This window comes from Portunus trituberculatus, chromosome 50 (assembly GCF_017591435.1).
Source record: "Portunus trituberculatus isolate SZX2019 chromosome 50, ASM1759143v1, whole genome shotgun sequence".
NCBI lineage: Eukaryota > Metazoa > Arthropoda > Malacostraca > Decapoda > Portunidae > Portunus > Portunus trituberculatus.
In genome coordinates this window covers 24621638-24638382 of record NC_059304.1, presented here as the reverse complement: position 1 = coordinate 24638382, position 16745 = coordinate 24621638, and positions in this window count along the sequence as shown.

The window sequence follows — 16745 nt, the reverse complement described above, 5'->3', positions numbered from 1 at the left end:
CAAAAGGGAGTAACCTAAAGAATCTTGAGGAGATTCTCTTAAAGCGAAGAGAAGGAAAGAAATACTTTCATCCCAGTCTCCTTGATGCTCCAAGCAATACTTCTTCATCATGGATTTTAATGTTTGGTGAAACCGCTCCAGACAGCCTTGGGATTGGGGTGGTAAGCCGAGGAGGTAACATGGTCGATGTTTAGCTCATTCACTATCTGTTGGAAAAAATGGCTAGTGAAATTGCTACCCTTGTCAGACTGAATTTGTTTTGGAATTCCTACCGAGGTGAAAAAATGTATTAGATGTTTTACAATGGTCTTTGATGTGATGTTCTTAAGAGGGAATGCTTCAGGGTACCTGGTAGTGGGATCCATGAGGGTTAACAAATACTGATTCCCTCGTTTGGTTTTGGGTAAGGGCCCTACGCAGTCTAGAATGATCTTTTCGAAGGGCTCCGTCTGAACTGGAATAGGCGTCAGAGGAGCTGGCACAAGGCGTTCGTTAGGCTTACCCACAATTTGACATATGTGACATGTTTTTACATAGTGTGACACATCCTTTTCATTCCTGGCCAAAAAAATGTTGAAGAGCCTTCTTGTAGGTTTTTGGATGCCTAGATGACCTGACAATCCATCATGAGCTAGTTCTATAATGGCTGGTCTTACAGACAAGGGATGACAACTTGATGTGTTTCTGACCAGGTGTCTAGTTGTTTCAGTTCAGGAGGTCTGTAGGCACGCATCAGGACTCCTTCCTGATAATAAAAACAAGGCAATTTAGACATATCCTTTGTCTCACTGGCAACATGTCTGATCTTAGCCAAAGTGAGATCCTGTTCCTGAGCATTAATCAAATTCTCCTTTGAAATGATGTTATTATACAAGTTGTCAGTAGAGGCAATCATTGGTGGAGGAGGTGATGAAAGGGCAGGGGACTTGGACTGAGACCTGGTGACTGCACACACTGGGAAGAAGTGAGGGATGTTTCGTCCAGGGTCTTAGTGGGACTTTCTGTTAAGGGAGAATCAAGAACAATTAAGTTTGGAACAGCCAAGTTACCCGCAAGATCATTACCCAGTACAAGATGTACCCCGGTACTGGCAGTTCACCAGGTTTAATGGCTACCTCAACCTCTCCTGAAATGAACGGGCACTGTAAGCTAATATTAGCCAAGGGATAGGAGAGCTGTGATTCGAGACCTGTAAGGATCACCTTCTCCCCAGTGAAAGCCTGTTTGATGTTAGGGATGACATCTTCCCTTAAGATGGATTGGGCAGCACCTGTATCACGCAGAACCTTGATATTTATTGCCTTGTCTTTACCATCAGTCAGGGACACTTTACCTTGATACATGTACGAGTCATAAAGTTCTAGAGGAGAGTTGACAGGGTTAGCTAGGGCCACTGGTTTCTTGTTCTCAAATGTGTTAGGTTTAGGGGCCACAAAAGAAAGTTGACGTTGAGAACCCTTGCAATTTGGGTGTCTACATTTCTGGATCGTGTGACCTGGCTTCTTACAGTATGTACACCAGGGGGAATTATATGCATTTGGCGAGAATCCGGTTGGCTTACCACCCGCGCCCCAAAACCTTCCCCAAAGGAGGACCTAACATTAGATAGTGAACCACGACCTCTACTACCCAGGGATCCCATCAACAAAGCAAACGCATCAGCCACTTTAGCGGCAGACATAAGATCACTCTCTCCCGTTCTTCCACATGCCTCAGAATATTAAAGGGTAACTTGTTCTTCCATTCTTCCAGGACCATTAGATTGAGCAACTCCGAAAAGGTGGTAATGTTAAGGGCGGCTAACCATTTCTTAAATTGTCTTAGTTTCTCACTAGCAAATTCAACATAGGTGTGAGACTCTGGTTTCACATACTTTCGAAACTGTTGTCTGTATCCATCAGAAGTGATAGAGTAGGCGTCTAGAATGTTACCTTTGATCTCTTCATATTCTACCTCATCACTAAGGCCGTTGTATACCCTATAAGCTTTTCCTACTAGCTTAGGGACAAGGAGAGACACCCACTGATCCTTGGGCCATTTATTCCTATTAGCAATGCTCTCAAAAGCGCGAAATGACCCGTCAACATCAGATTCATCAAAAGGGGGAACTAGCGGAGCAGCTGTAGCAGGATTAAAGCTTGCTAACTGTTTCTTTATATCTATTTCTTCCCCTCTAAACTTAGCGTCATTTCGTAGGGCTAACTCCTGAATTTCTAACTCTTTCTCCTGCCTTCTAAGTTGTAACTGAAATTCTCTCTCTTCCTTTTCTGCCTGTAGTTGCATTTGTTTTTCCTGTAATTCTCTCTTTATCTTTATCTTCTTTTTCTGCCTGTAGTTGCATTTCTTTTGCTTCTTTTTCTGCCTGTAGTTGCATTTGTTTTTCATGCATCCGGTATTCTAGTTTAAGCTTCTCAATTTCCCACTGACTTATCCTACTCTTATCCTGTTCTTCCTGGGGACTGTGTATTATAGTCCTCGTAGAGGCTGACATGGGAGTTAACTCTTCTATGGCATTTCCTAGCAACTGACCTTCTTGCACTAGATGTTCAACAACTACATTCTTAATGACCTCTTTAGTCATCTGAGACGTGATGGGAACATCAAAATGTTTAGCGATGGTCTTCCATTGGTCCTTCTTTATATTAGCATATTTAAGTTGTTCCAGAGAAGGGTCGGCACAAAAATCTTCAACGTTAAACTGAGCGGAAGCCATATTAAATAGATGTTAAACCACAACAAAAAAAAAAAAAAATGATAAGCGAATTACTTAAGTGAGGAACTTGGCAGAGTGATAATAAAGGCAACCTTGAAATTACCTAGATTATACTTAAGTAAACACTTATGAGTACAATCACTAATGAGGGGTAAACTAGAGAATTACGGCATTAAGAGGGATCCGGATTACTCTAGTTACGAGACTTGAGAGTGAGGAGCGAATTGTACTGAGACTTGTTATTGATAAGGAGGCGGATTAGTCTGAGAGACTAGTTAAAATGGCCGATTCTAACTAGCGAGAAAAATGATCCGCGAAGTGAGGGGATTGAGGGTTCGCATGAACATATGATGATCCCAACACTTGGATAACACTTATTACACACCTGCCTATGTGCAAAAATAGAGATAAGTGCTATCGGTGAACACGCCTTTCTACCTGGTTTCCTGCTCTACCACTGCTATGCGATACCAATGAAAGTCACGAAGCACGTTTAACCCAAAAGGAGCCACTTGATCGCACAAAGGTAAATTTAAACCACACGCAGAGTAAGTCACAGAAAAAAACACATCAAGTCACAACACCACAGAAACACAAGCAATCACAGAAAAAAGTCACTGGAAAAATGGAACACTGAACATGGGTTATAATGGTCCTGTCACGGTCGCCAATTGTTACGTTCACCGGTTAAACTGGTAAGATTGGCATCGGAGAGCCGGTGAACAATAACAATAAAAAAAACACTGCAGGTTCAACTGGTGAGGAAATGCAAAGGGGTCACTTTAAAAGCTATTTAATAACCCATAATGAAATTGACACATATATAACAAGAAACATGAAACACAGATATATAACATGAAACACAGGAAAATGACATACACATATACATATAACACAGTAATAAATACAACAATAAAGAACCCAACTTAATACCTAACAATAATCCTAATCCTATATAGAGGCAATGTGGAAAACACGGACGAGGGAAGTGATACTTATGCGGTGTCGCAGTGGTGAAATGCTGGGTGATGGTTGATCCCACGGCAGAACCAAGAGGCGTTATGTTCACTGGTTGAGGCTTGGATCTCAACTGCCAATCCAGAAAACCAAGAGCTGGCTCAACACTTTCGGTTGAGTCGAAAGGGGCCGCGTGAATCCAACTTCGGGACAGTAGCCGGGCTTCATGAAACGGTGACGTGGAAGGTTCACGAGACGGTGGCGTGGAAGGTTCACGAGACGGTGACGTGGAAGGGGAGGCGGAGAGGTGGCGAACGAGGTAACAAGCAGAGGAGGTGATGGTAGTAATGCATGTTACGGGCGGGCCGTAACAGGCCGGAGTGACCAGGGTGGTAGGCCGGGGTGACTATGGTGGTAGGCCGGAGTTACTAGGGTTGGGGGCCGCAGTGAGTGATGGCCGGTGGAACTAGGGGCCGGAGAGGGCTGCGTCCTTCTTCCTGATTGATTGATCGATACATTTATTGTTGAATTGATTAATAATTACAACAAAGGAGGAGGATGAGCCTTGCCAACCTCCCCCCCCCTCTGGGCAAAGACTTAAGGTTAAAGTATCACAAAAATAACTCTGGACAGTATACACAACAAGAATACAAGTATTTCAATAAATAAATACAGATATTGCACACCTTATTGCCTAAGACATCCTACAGTCTGGGAGCAAACTGAGGATATTCCCTGAGTATATCCCTGAGGGTGGCAGAGTCTAGGAGATGGTCAATGAGGCTGTACAAGTCATGTTGACCTTGTGGCCTAAAATTAGCAATGAGAGGACATTCCATGATATAGTGACGCAGTGTGTGTCCCCTTGGTGTAGCAAACAGCACACACCAGGAGAAGCACTGACTTCCCAAAAGTATTTGTAGCCTCATTGCCACCCTGTCATGTGATGCAGTGTGTCTCCCTTAGGTGTAAGCACATATAGACACGTGCATAGTGAAGACTAGTGCTATGCCCCTATGGCAACAAAGCTAACTATATAATGCTACTATGTACAAAGTCCTTAATGCTACTCTTAACATAACCCAGAGTATACTCAGTGCCAGGGTCCACTGTGTCATCTTGTAGGGTACACAGAGCAAGGTGGTCTGCTTTTTCATTTAAAGGGATACCTACATGAGAGGGTATCCAGATGAAATGGACCGTGGCACCAGCACCTTCTAGGGCATGGATGAGATCAAGACACTTATTAACTAGATCACAGTCCATGGGGGAGGTGGATTGAAGGGCGTACAATGCAGCCTGACTGTCAATAAAGAAATATACATTCATATGGAGAGGCGCCACAATGTGGAGCGCCTCCAGTACAGCATACAGTTCTGCTCTAGTGGAAGACATGGGTGCAGGGAGCCACCTGGAAACCTCCGTGCCAGTGTAGAGAATGGCAGTCTTCCGCGGGCTGCGTCCTTCTTCCTTGGGAATACAGTCCATCCTTTCACTCCTTGGTTCTTCTTGCGTGATATAGAGGTGCAGTCAGCTACAGCACATGTATAAACAGATATATTCACTCGCAGTCGCAGTGAGTCACTCGCAAGCAGCCTTGTTTTTCCCGCCTTTGTTGATGTCAGATCAGATGTGGAGGATTAGACATGTTCTCTGATTTCGGTCAGTCTTTTCGGCCTAGCACGGATTCGGCCCTATAATATCCCTTTTTCTGCAAGTAGTACTGACGCTATACTTTTCGCACCTTTCATGTAAAATCCTTAGCCTTTTTGGAAGCTAGGGAAAAAATGTATCAGCAAGAGAGTAGAAAAAAACGTGAGAATGCTTCCAGGGGAAATAACATAACATAAATAATAGGATAACAAAGGGCCACCAGGGCCCATCTAGGTTATCCTGTATCAGTCGCACAGCGACCTCGTCATCAGTACTTAAAGATACACTTACAAGTACACAATACATTATATACTAATTCTAAATATTTGGCCCATTAACAGGGCTAAGTCCTGCAGCGAATTTCTCTACAATCTGTGATCCCCATACATGATCCCCATACATGGGGATCATGTCTTGTTTAACTATAGTAAATTTCTTATAAAAACTATCATGCAGTGCTATACATAATTATAAATCTAATAAATTTAAGTGCTTATCTAATCTGTTTTTAAACATTGTCAAACTAGTGCTATTTACAAACCTCTCTGGCAATGCATTCCAGAAGTCTACCATCCTATGACTAAAGAAATATTTTCTTATATCTAACCTGCAGCCTTGCTTTCTAATCTTCCTGCCATGATTTCTAGTCCTATTTCCCTCCTCTAAGGTAAAGAAAGATCTCACATCTATGTAGTTTGTATCTGAGAACATTTTAAATAACTCTATCATATCCCCCTCTTATACATCTCTCAAATGAAAACATGTTTAATTCCTTTAATCTATCTCTATACTCCAGGCGCTTTAATGCTGATATCATCCTAGTTGCTCTTCTCTGAACTGCTTCTAACATGTTGATATCCTGCCTATAATGGGGTGACCAGGCCTGTATGCAATACTCTAAATGGGGCCTAACATAGGAATTATATAAGCTACGCACCACTTCTTTACTTTTATAACTAACATTTCTATTTATAAAACCCAGGATCCTATTTGCCCTATTTCTTGCTTCTAAACATTGCTTTGAAAATTTCATAGTCCTGTCTATCACTACTCCTAAATCCTTTCCTCCTCTACTGCCTCTAGCCAACATCCCTCCATCTCATAGCTAAAGTTTGTGTTGTCTTTACCTAAATGCATAACCTGACACTTTTAGAATTAAACTCCATCTGCCACCTGTCTGCCCATGCTATCAGCCTGTCCAGGTCTCGTTGTATTCTGTAATTGTCCTTTTCACCCTGTACTGCACATGCTATCTTAGTATCATCTGCAAACTTTGATACTTTGCTACTAATTCCTATATCTAAATCGTTAATGTACACCAAGAAAAGAAGAGGTCCTAGCACTGATCCTTGGGGTACCCACTAACCACTTCCTTCCACTCAGACATTGCCCCATTTAATACTACTCTCTGTTTCCTATCAGAAAGCCATTCACTAATCCAATCAACTAACCTACCCCTATCCCATGTAGTCTCAATTTGTACACTAGCCTCCTATGCGGTACCTTATCAAACGCCTTGCTAAAATTTAGATATATAACATCTATGCTATTTCCATCATCTAACTCTTTGGTAATATATTCTAAGATATCGAGCAAATTTGTAAGACAGGACCTCCCTGATCTAAAGCCATGTTGGGTATCTCTAATTAATCTATTCTCATTTAAATGCTCCCAAATACTACCCTTAATGATTTTCTCTAGTATCTTACATACTATACTAATTAAACTGATCGGTCTATAATTATTTGCTTCATCCTTCCTACCTTTTTTAAATATTAGTGTAACATTAGCTAACTTCCAGTCCTGAGGTATCTCAGCAAACCTAAGTGATCTTTCAAAGATTAACTTAAGTGCTTCAGAAATACTGTCTACACCCTCCCTAAGTACTCTGGCATGTAGCTCATCAGGACCACTAGCTTTCCTATCGTCTAGTTCAAGAATAAATTTCCTAATAATTCCCGGTTTTATATCAATATTTTCTAAAGCTCTTAAACTACTCGTCGCACTGTTTGTAACAGGATTTCCTATTCTTTCCCTAGTAAATACTGAAGAAAATTGTTCATTCAATAATTCTACTATGTCTTCATTTTGATCCACTACTACACCATCTTTTCTGAGTGGTCCAATCCTATCCTTATTTCTTTTATCACTGACCTTGTAATAACTATATATTTTTTTTGGATCTTTACTCCCAGCTCTAGCTAGTTTTATCTCTGCCTGCCTTTAATTTTTTTTTATAAGCTTACTCAAATCATCTCTGACCTGTCTGTACCTAATCAAATCTATATCTTCCCCACTTTTCTGCAACTCTCTATATGCCCTCTTCTTCTCTCTGATCTGTCTACCTATCTCGTGAGTCCACCATAATGGCTTCCTGTTTCTCTGCCTTATATCTTTGTAAGGGATACACTGCATCACTATACCTTTACTACAACCTTAAAAATATCCCACATCTCCTGTGCAGTTTTATTTCCAAAACTATCTTCCCAGTTTACCTCTCCTAATAACTGATGTAACCTACCATAATTGCCTTTCTGATAGTTTGGGACTCTAGTCTTATTCACTATATTATCCCTACTGGAATTAATGATAAATCTAATTATATGATGGTCACTGTTTGCTAAAGTCTCTCCTACCTCAACTTCCTTTAAACAATGCTCAATATTTGTTAGTACTATGTCTAAAACCTTCCTCCCCCTAGTAGGTTTATCTACCATCTGCACTAAATAGTTATCCTGAAAATTTTCCATAAACTTATTTTCACTAACATCTCCTACCATCCTCTCCCAATTTACTGACTTAAGATTAAAATCCCCTAAGATAATTGTCTGACTAAGTTGTCTACATCTGCTGACTGGTTAGGTGGTCTATAAAAAGCTCCTACTCTAATAACCTTACTTTTGTTTACTCTAACATCCAGCCATAAGGACTCTACTCTGTTATCTACCTTAATACCATTAACCTGACTGGAAATGAAGGATTTTTTTACATAAATAACTACTCCTCCACCTATCCTATCTATTCTCTGGTGTAAATACATAATATATCCATCTACTTCATATTCTTTCTTATTTTCCCTAAACTTTTCCTCATTTACCCATGCCTCTGTGAAAAATACAACATCTAAGTCCTCCTCAACTATATAACTAGATAACTCGTCCTTCTTGTTCCTAAGACTCCTGGCATTTACATAAAAACATTTAAGTCCTGCTACCTTCCTAGATGCTGTCTCCTTATTTGGAATCCTAATCTTATTCTCTCCTATTTGCACCTGGAAATCTTTCCTAATCTTTTCACTATCTCTGTTTACCCTATCTAATTTATGTCTAACATCTTTCTTTTGGAATGCATTTGCTACCTCACCCCCTACACTCCATCCCAACTCCCCTCCAGACATCCACTCAGCACATCCACACCCTTCCTACTCAGATGCACACCATCCCTAGCATACAAATCCCTTTGCCCATAAGAACCTATCCCATACATCCACAAAGCTGACACCCACATCCTTACACATCCCTTTTACTCGATCATTCACACCAATGGCCCTAGACAACCATTCCCTGCTAATATACACACGAGGCAAGATTCCTGACACTACACACCTCCTACCACTCTCCCTTATCTTGCCTAACATTTCCCGAAATCTTGCCACTAACTCCTCCGACCCACCTGCTCTGACATCGTTCCCACCTACGTGCAAAACTACTACACCCTCCTCTCCATCCCCCAACCTCTTCTGCACCTCCTCACTCACTGCCTTCACACCTGCACCAGGCATACACACGTTCGTCCTCCTATCCCTGTCTTTCCCACAGAAAGTCCTATCTAAGTACCTAACCCGAGAGTCACCCACCACACACACCTGAGGTGTGCTAGGCACAACCCTCCTCCTCCTCTCCTCTACCCCCTTCTCTCTCCTTTCACTCACCACAACCACCTCATTCACTCCACTCTCACTCTCCCCCTCCCCCTCCAAAACCGAACCTATTTTCACACTCAACAGGTTTAGTCCTATCCTCCCTAACTGCCTCCGCTTTCCTTCCCCTCGCAACCTGCCATCTCTGCCCATCCTGACTACTATCTTTCCCACTCTGCTCTTCCCGACAGAGAGCCAAGCCACCCTGTCGCCCTCAGAAGGTCCAACCTTCGGCCTAACACTGATCTCCTGCCTAATTTTTTCCACTGCCTCCCCAAGCCTCTTAACCTCCTCCTTCAACTCAAAGATGAGAACTTCGTTCGCACTTTTCCCCTCACTTAGCTTTCTCATTTCCTCTCACAATTCTCGGTGCTCAAGAGAAAGAACTAAATTCTCGCTCTTGAGCCTACACACCATACACTCAGAAAAGTCAACGACCTTCTTGTCATGCCCACACATCTCACACATAACAAACTCGCCCAATCCCACCTCAACACTCTTTCACGCACTCAATCACACTCTGATATACCTCAGTAGCTACCGCCATACTAATTTACAATCTGTTAACTCACAAGAACACTATACGTAGCTAACAAACAAATAAAAATACTTGGTGACGGCGGGGTGGGGGAACCGCGGTGGTGGGGGGCCTAAGTGAGGTCAACTAATCCTCTTTCAAGGTCAACTTGACGGTTACAAGCCTAGTCTCCTCACTATACCAAAATACTTTTAACTCACAAAAACTGATTCTAACCACTATTTCACTCTAATCTAACACATGATAGAGAGGTTGCCCACAAAAGGTACTTGAGCCTTCCATCTCCTGAATCTCATGCACTTTATATCTCTGCCCGGAATCATGCCAAGTCTGTTCTTCAACTTGCCAAACACTCTTTCATAAATAGGAAATATCAAAATCTTTCAAACTCAAACTCTCTTCGTGACTTCTGGCATCTAGCCAAAAACATCTCAAATAACTTCACTTCTTCATCTTTCCCTCCTTTATTTCATCCTGATGGCACCACTGCCATCTCTTCCGTCTCTAAAGCTGAACTCTTTTCTCAAACCTTTGCTCACAACTCCACCTTAGACGATTCTGGGCTTGTCCCTCCCTCTCCTCCTCCCTCTGACTATTTCATGTCTACAATCAAAATTCTTCGTAATGATGTTTTCCATGCCCTTGCTGGCCTAAACCCTCGGAAGGCTTATGGACCTGATGGGGTCCCTCCTATTGTTCTTAAAAACTGTGCTTCTGTGCTTGCACCTTGCCTGGCCAAACTCTTCCAACTTTGTCTATCGACTTCTACCTTTCCTTCCTGCTGGAAGTTCACCTACATTCAGCCTGTTCCTAAAAAGGGTGACCGTTCTAACCCCTCAAACTACCGTCCTATAGCTTTAATCTCTTGCTTGTCTAAAGTTTTTGAATCTATCCTGAATAGGAAGATTCTCAAACATCTGTCACTTCACAATCTTCTGTCTGATCGCCAGTATGGCTTCCGTCAAGATCGCTCAACTGGTGATCTTCTGGCTTTCCTTACTGAGTCTTGGTCATCCTCTTTTAGAGATTTCGGTGAAACTTTTGCTGTTGCGTTAGACATATCAAAAGCTTTTGATAGAGTCTGGCATAAAGCCTTGATTTCAAAACTGCCCTCTTACGGCTTCTATCCTTCTCTCTGCAACTTTATCTCATGTTTCCTTTCCGACCGCTCTATTGCTGCTGTGATAGACGGCTACTGTTCTTCTCCTAAACTTATTAATAGTGGTGTTCCTCAGGGTTCTGTCCTGTCATCCACTCTCTTTCTATTATTCATTAATGACCTTCTTAACCAAACTTCTTACCCTATCCACTCCTACGCTGATGATACCACCCTACATATTTCCACGTTCTTTCAGAGACGTCCAATCCTTTAGGAAATTAACAGATCACGCGGGGACGCCACGGAACGCCTGACTTCCGATCTTTCTAAAATTTCCGATTGGGGCAGAGAAAATTTAGTAGTTTTCAATGCCTCAAAAATTCAATTCCTCCATCTATCAACTCGACACAACCTTCCAGACAACTATCCCCTCTTCTTCAATGACACTCAACTGTCTTCCTCTTCCACAATGAATATCCTCGGTCTGTCCTTTGCTCATAATCTTAACTGGAAACTTCACATCTCATCTCTTGCTAAAACCGCTTCTATGAAGTTAGGTGTTCTGAGGCGTCTCCGCCAGTTTTTCTCGCCCCTCACACAGCTTTGCTTGATAGGGTGGAATCGAAAGCTCTTCGTCTCTTGAACTCCCCTCCTCTGACTAACTGTCTTCAGTCTCTTTCTCACCGCTGAAATGTTGCATCCCTTTCTATATTTTATCGCTATTTTCATGGTAACTGTTCTACTGATCTTGCTAACTGCATGCCTCCCCTCCTCCTGCGGCCACGCTGCACAAGGCTTTCTTCTTCCTCTCATCCGTATTCTGTCCAACTCTCTAATGCAAGAGTTAACCAGTACGCTCAATCATTCATCCCTTTCACTGGTAAACTCTGGAACTCCTCCTGCATCTGTATTTCCAAATTCCTACAACTTGTCTTCTTTTACGAGGGAGGTATCGAGGCATTTGCTTCCCTAATTCTGGCTGGCGGTTTTGGCACTTTTTGTACTCTTTGGAGAGCCAGTGCTCAAGTGGGTTTTTTCTAACTTTCTATTTTTTGCCCTTGGCTGGCCCTATTCCCTACGTAAAAAAAAAAAAAAAAAAAAAAAACTTGTAGTACACACTTACACTTCACTAACACTCAAAAGCACCACACACGGACACCAAGCACAAACACCACTCGCTAACTATAAAAACAATAGCCAAAAACGAAGCGCACACACAACACGTCCACTCGCCACCGCAGCTACGCAATGCTAGTCTTTACCTTCTGGTCACTGTTTTAAAGCATGTACATCAGTACTTCTCAAAGATCCTACTAGTATAACAACTTAGCTTTGATGTTTTGAATAATCACAGTACAGTGCCTCGATGTATATTGCAAGAAGCATTTTAGAAATGTGAGACTCTGGAAAAGGTTTGCTCCCAGACCGAGTCTTGAATTAAAGCAGCTGGCGACCGTATGGCAACTATAGGTTGTCGATCAACTCCATTGATAATGAAATACAGCAAAGGAGGAGGATGAACCTTGCCACCCACCCCCTGGGCAATTAAAGTATCAAAAATATATAAATAGACAGTGTACATGAGGCGCTCCGTACCATATTGTCGTAACCCCGGAAAATTGAGATTCTGAGTTAATGGTTGCTTGGGGATGTAGGACCGTTAACCAGTTTTTCATTTGACCATAGTCATTTGACCAGGTGTGGAGAGACACTTGACCACGTTTGTTGTGTCACTTGACCAGGTGTGGAGTGTCACTTGACCAGTTCAATTGACCAGGTCTAAGAAAATAATTGGTGAATATTCTATATTGTTATGGCTTTCATTATAATATTCTTATACTTTAAATGGAACAGATGGCTTATTTATATTACTACTACAGCAGTTATACAAGAATATTACGTCAAATGAAAGTATAGATTAAATTCAGGCATTACTATATCACAACAACTATATTACTATATCACAACAGAATAATAAAGACATTTATTGATTTATTTATACTATTTTTCTTACTTTTCCATATCGATACTCGATTAATATTTATATGGAAAAGTAAGAAAAATAGTATAAATAATATTTACCGCTGCATTGTCTATGCTGTATTGCTGGTCTTCGTGCTGCCTACCAGAAGCCTGGTGAGGTGCAAGACTATATCCGCTACATGATGGCGTTACCTCATTTGCCTTATGAGCACATCCCTGGTGCATTTCAGCAGCTGAAGGACCGGTGCCCTCCTGATGAGCGCTTAGCTACTCAAACCAACTATATCGCGAGGCCATGGATCAACCACAAACACCGTAAGCCTGAGTCCTGGTCAACATTCCGACGCTTCTTGAGGACCAACAACGACTGTGAGTGTGAGGGGTGGTATAATCATCTCAACTCTGAGCTGCCTCATGATCACCCAAACATGTATATTTTGATTCCACTGCTTCACCAGGAGGCCGAGAAGCTTGAGCGCACTGTTGAGCTTGTGTGCCAGCAGATTGTCCACCGTCACCGTAGGCGGGAAACCAAATCGAAGCAAGCTGCTATCGAGAACCTATGGGGAAGATATTCTGCTGGGGAACTCTCTACCTTTAAGTTCCTAAAGAAATGTTCCTGTTCCAAGAAGAGGGAGCATGCTGAAGAAGCTGGATAGAGGCAATACATTTTTAACTTATCTTATGTATTTTAGAAAGAAATTTTGTGCAATAAAATATAAGAATGTACCTAACATTTATAGCTTCCACCAGTTTAAACAGTCCTACTCCATTCTTGTCAAGTGACAACGGTCATACACCACCTGGTCAAGTGACCTGGTCAAACATCCTACCCTACCTGGTCAACGGTCATACCCCACCTGGTCAAGTGACCTGGTCAAACATCCTACCCTACCTGGTCAAGTGACACTGGTCAAATGAAAAAATGGTCAACTGTCCTGACCCCTTGCTCGGTGTAGGGGAGGGGTATAAAAGTTGTATGCTAAGGTCGGCCAAGCCAAACTCGACCATTTGGGCATCTAAAACAAGGTACAAAGTCGCGCAAAAACATGACAGGGAAAGTCGAGACTAACATGTTGCATCCCGAGCGGTATTGTCGTACTATCTCCACGCTCACAGTGCTGGCAGCTAGCCAATCAGCAGCGCGTAAGCGCGTGACGTCACACCCACGTTGCGCCTCAGCCAATGAGAGGCATGTTTTCCTCTCTCTCTCTCTCTCTCTCTCTCTCTCTCTCTCTCTCTCTCATGTGCGTCGCCCTTTAACTCGCCTTGGCAAGACCTACGCTACTTTTCCTGAAGTTATGGCTTCTACCAGCGCCCCTTCAACTTCCCCAGCCTTGGAAGAGCCTCGTTGACCTGCTGAAGCACCCCAGAAGAAAAGGAAAGCTGAGAAATCGCAGTGGCAGAAAGGTGTTGCCAAGAAGAGGAGAGACAGTGGTTTGGAGTACGTGAGCTTGGCAACGAAGAAGGTTGTGGCTGCTCGTAAGGTTGTGGAGCCATGTGAGTGTCCTAAGGCCTGCTTTACCATGCTTGGAGACCGCACTGTGCAGGAGATCTTCAGTGGATATTGGAAGATGGCAGACAGTAACGCCAAGTCTGCTTACCTGTCCAAGGTGGTGATCTCAAGGGAGGTCAGCGATCCACGTGTGGGACCCAACAGCAGGAGGAAGGCGACATTCGAATATGCTGTGTATGTGGACAACACGAGGACCGTGGTGTGCAAGAAAGCGTTCCTCAGCATACACAGCATCAGTGAGAGGCGTGTTTCCTACGTGTTGAAGAGGATGGGGGGGACTGGTGTGGTACTTGTTGATCGTCGTGGGAAGACAGCATTACCGCACAACAAGACTCCTGACGATGTGATGCAGCTTGTCCACGACCACATCATGTCCCTGCCCACGTGTACCTCTCACTACTCACGTGCGAAGAGCCAATATCGCGTCTACCTTCCTCCTGGCTACTCTCACAAACGCTGCTACGACCTTTTCAAGGAGTGGTGTGCCGAGAAGGACGTGCCTGCAGAGATCATGCAGAAGATCATGCGCTTCGATGAGTACAGCAGGGCGTTTTCAAGGTTCAACATCAGTTCCAGACCTCCCATGGTCGACACGTGCTGCTACTGCAACAAGATTGGCAACGAGGTGGAGGTGGCAACAGCGAACAGGGACGAGGCGAAGAAGAGTCAGCTGCTCACGCAGAAAGAAGTCCATCTCCTGAAGGCGAAGGTGGCAAGAGATCTCATGACTGCGTACAAACAAGACACCAACCCCACCCTGTTTGCTGTTGCCATGGACCTCCACCAGACTCTTGTCACGCCATGTCTCTCCACCAACGTCGCTTACTACAAGAGGAAGATGTGTACGTACAGCTTTGGTGTCCACAACCTCAAGGAGACCACCCCTGCTACGCTGTATGTGTGGAACGAGTCGATCGCCAAGAGAGGTTCGAGTGAGATCGGCATCTGCCTCCTCCACTACATCAACACGTACGTCCCTGCCTCGACGACCAAACTTGTAATCTTCAGTGACAACTGCGGTGGCCAGAACAAGAACCTCAACCTCTCACTTCTGATGCTACGCTTCGTCCAGAGTGGGAGGTTCTGCTCGATCAAGCACTACTTCTTGATGTCTGGCCACTCCTACATGTCATGCGATCGTGACTTCGGCAACCTGGAGAACTTCTTTTGTGGGAGGGAGATTTACACCACTGATCACTACGTCGAGCTGATGAGGGAGGCACGACGTGAACACCCCTTCAACGTGGTCCAGATGACGGATCTGCAGTTCGTGGATCTTCAGCCCCTCCAGTCCAAGTGTACGAAGACCCAGGTTGCCAAGTCAGGATACAAGGAAGGCTGGATGTTCCTGTACACTGAAGAATACAAGCAAGGTATGAACATCTGGCAGACGTACGTCGATGACATCGGGACGCCACTCCAAGTGAAACTGCAGAAGGAGAGCGGAGCTGCCTATGATCCGAGGAACTTCGACCTCACCACCATCGATCTGCCAGTGAAGTATCCTCAGGGTGTGGTGCAACGACCAGAGAATTTGGCAGACCTCAACCACCTGCTGAGCTTCATTCCCTCGAGTACAAGCCCTGGTACAACGACCTCTTCGCTGCCCAGGGACTGCTGGCTGCAGGTGCTGCTGAAGATAACCTGACGACCCGGACACCCTAGAAGATGATTTCCTCGACTATTGAAAGAACCTGACGAAAGTGTCACAGTCCTGCTGTGGCCATCAACCGTGATCATTGCGGCTTGTGATGACTCAATTTACGGCTCTCTAAAAATAAATTAATAAAAGCAAAAAAGCAGACTTCCACTCATCACAGCATTAAGTAAGTTTGGTCTTTAGTTTGCTCTTAATAACAAGATATATAGGCTAATATTACCATGTCTAATCTATCTTATTTACTATATTGCACTAGCAGCCCAGTACTTCTTAATTTAGTTGAGTTATGCTAGCATGCACTAGCTGTGGCTCTCTCAATGAATGTGTTTAACCCAAGTGGCTCCCTTGCAAAAATTAGTGAATAACACTGTTCTATGTGATTGCCAGTATGGCTTTCGTCAAGGTCGCTCAACTGGTGATCTTCTGGCTTTCCCCACTGAGTTTTGGTCATCCTCTTTTAGAGATTTCATTGAAACTTTTGCTTTAGCGTTAGACATATCAAAAGCTTTTGATAGAGTCTGGCATAAAGCTTTCATTTCAAAACTGCCCTCTTACGGCTTTTATCCTTCTCTCTGCATATTTATCTCAAGTTTCCTTTCCGACTGTTTTGTTGCTGCTGTGGTAGACGGCCACTGTTCTTCTCCTAAATCTTTTAATAGTGGAGTTCCTCAGGGTTCTGTCCTGTCACCCACTCTCTTTCTATTATT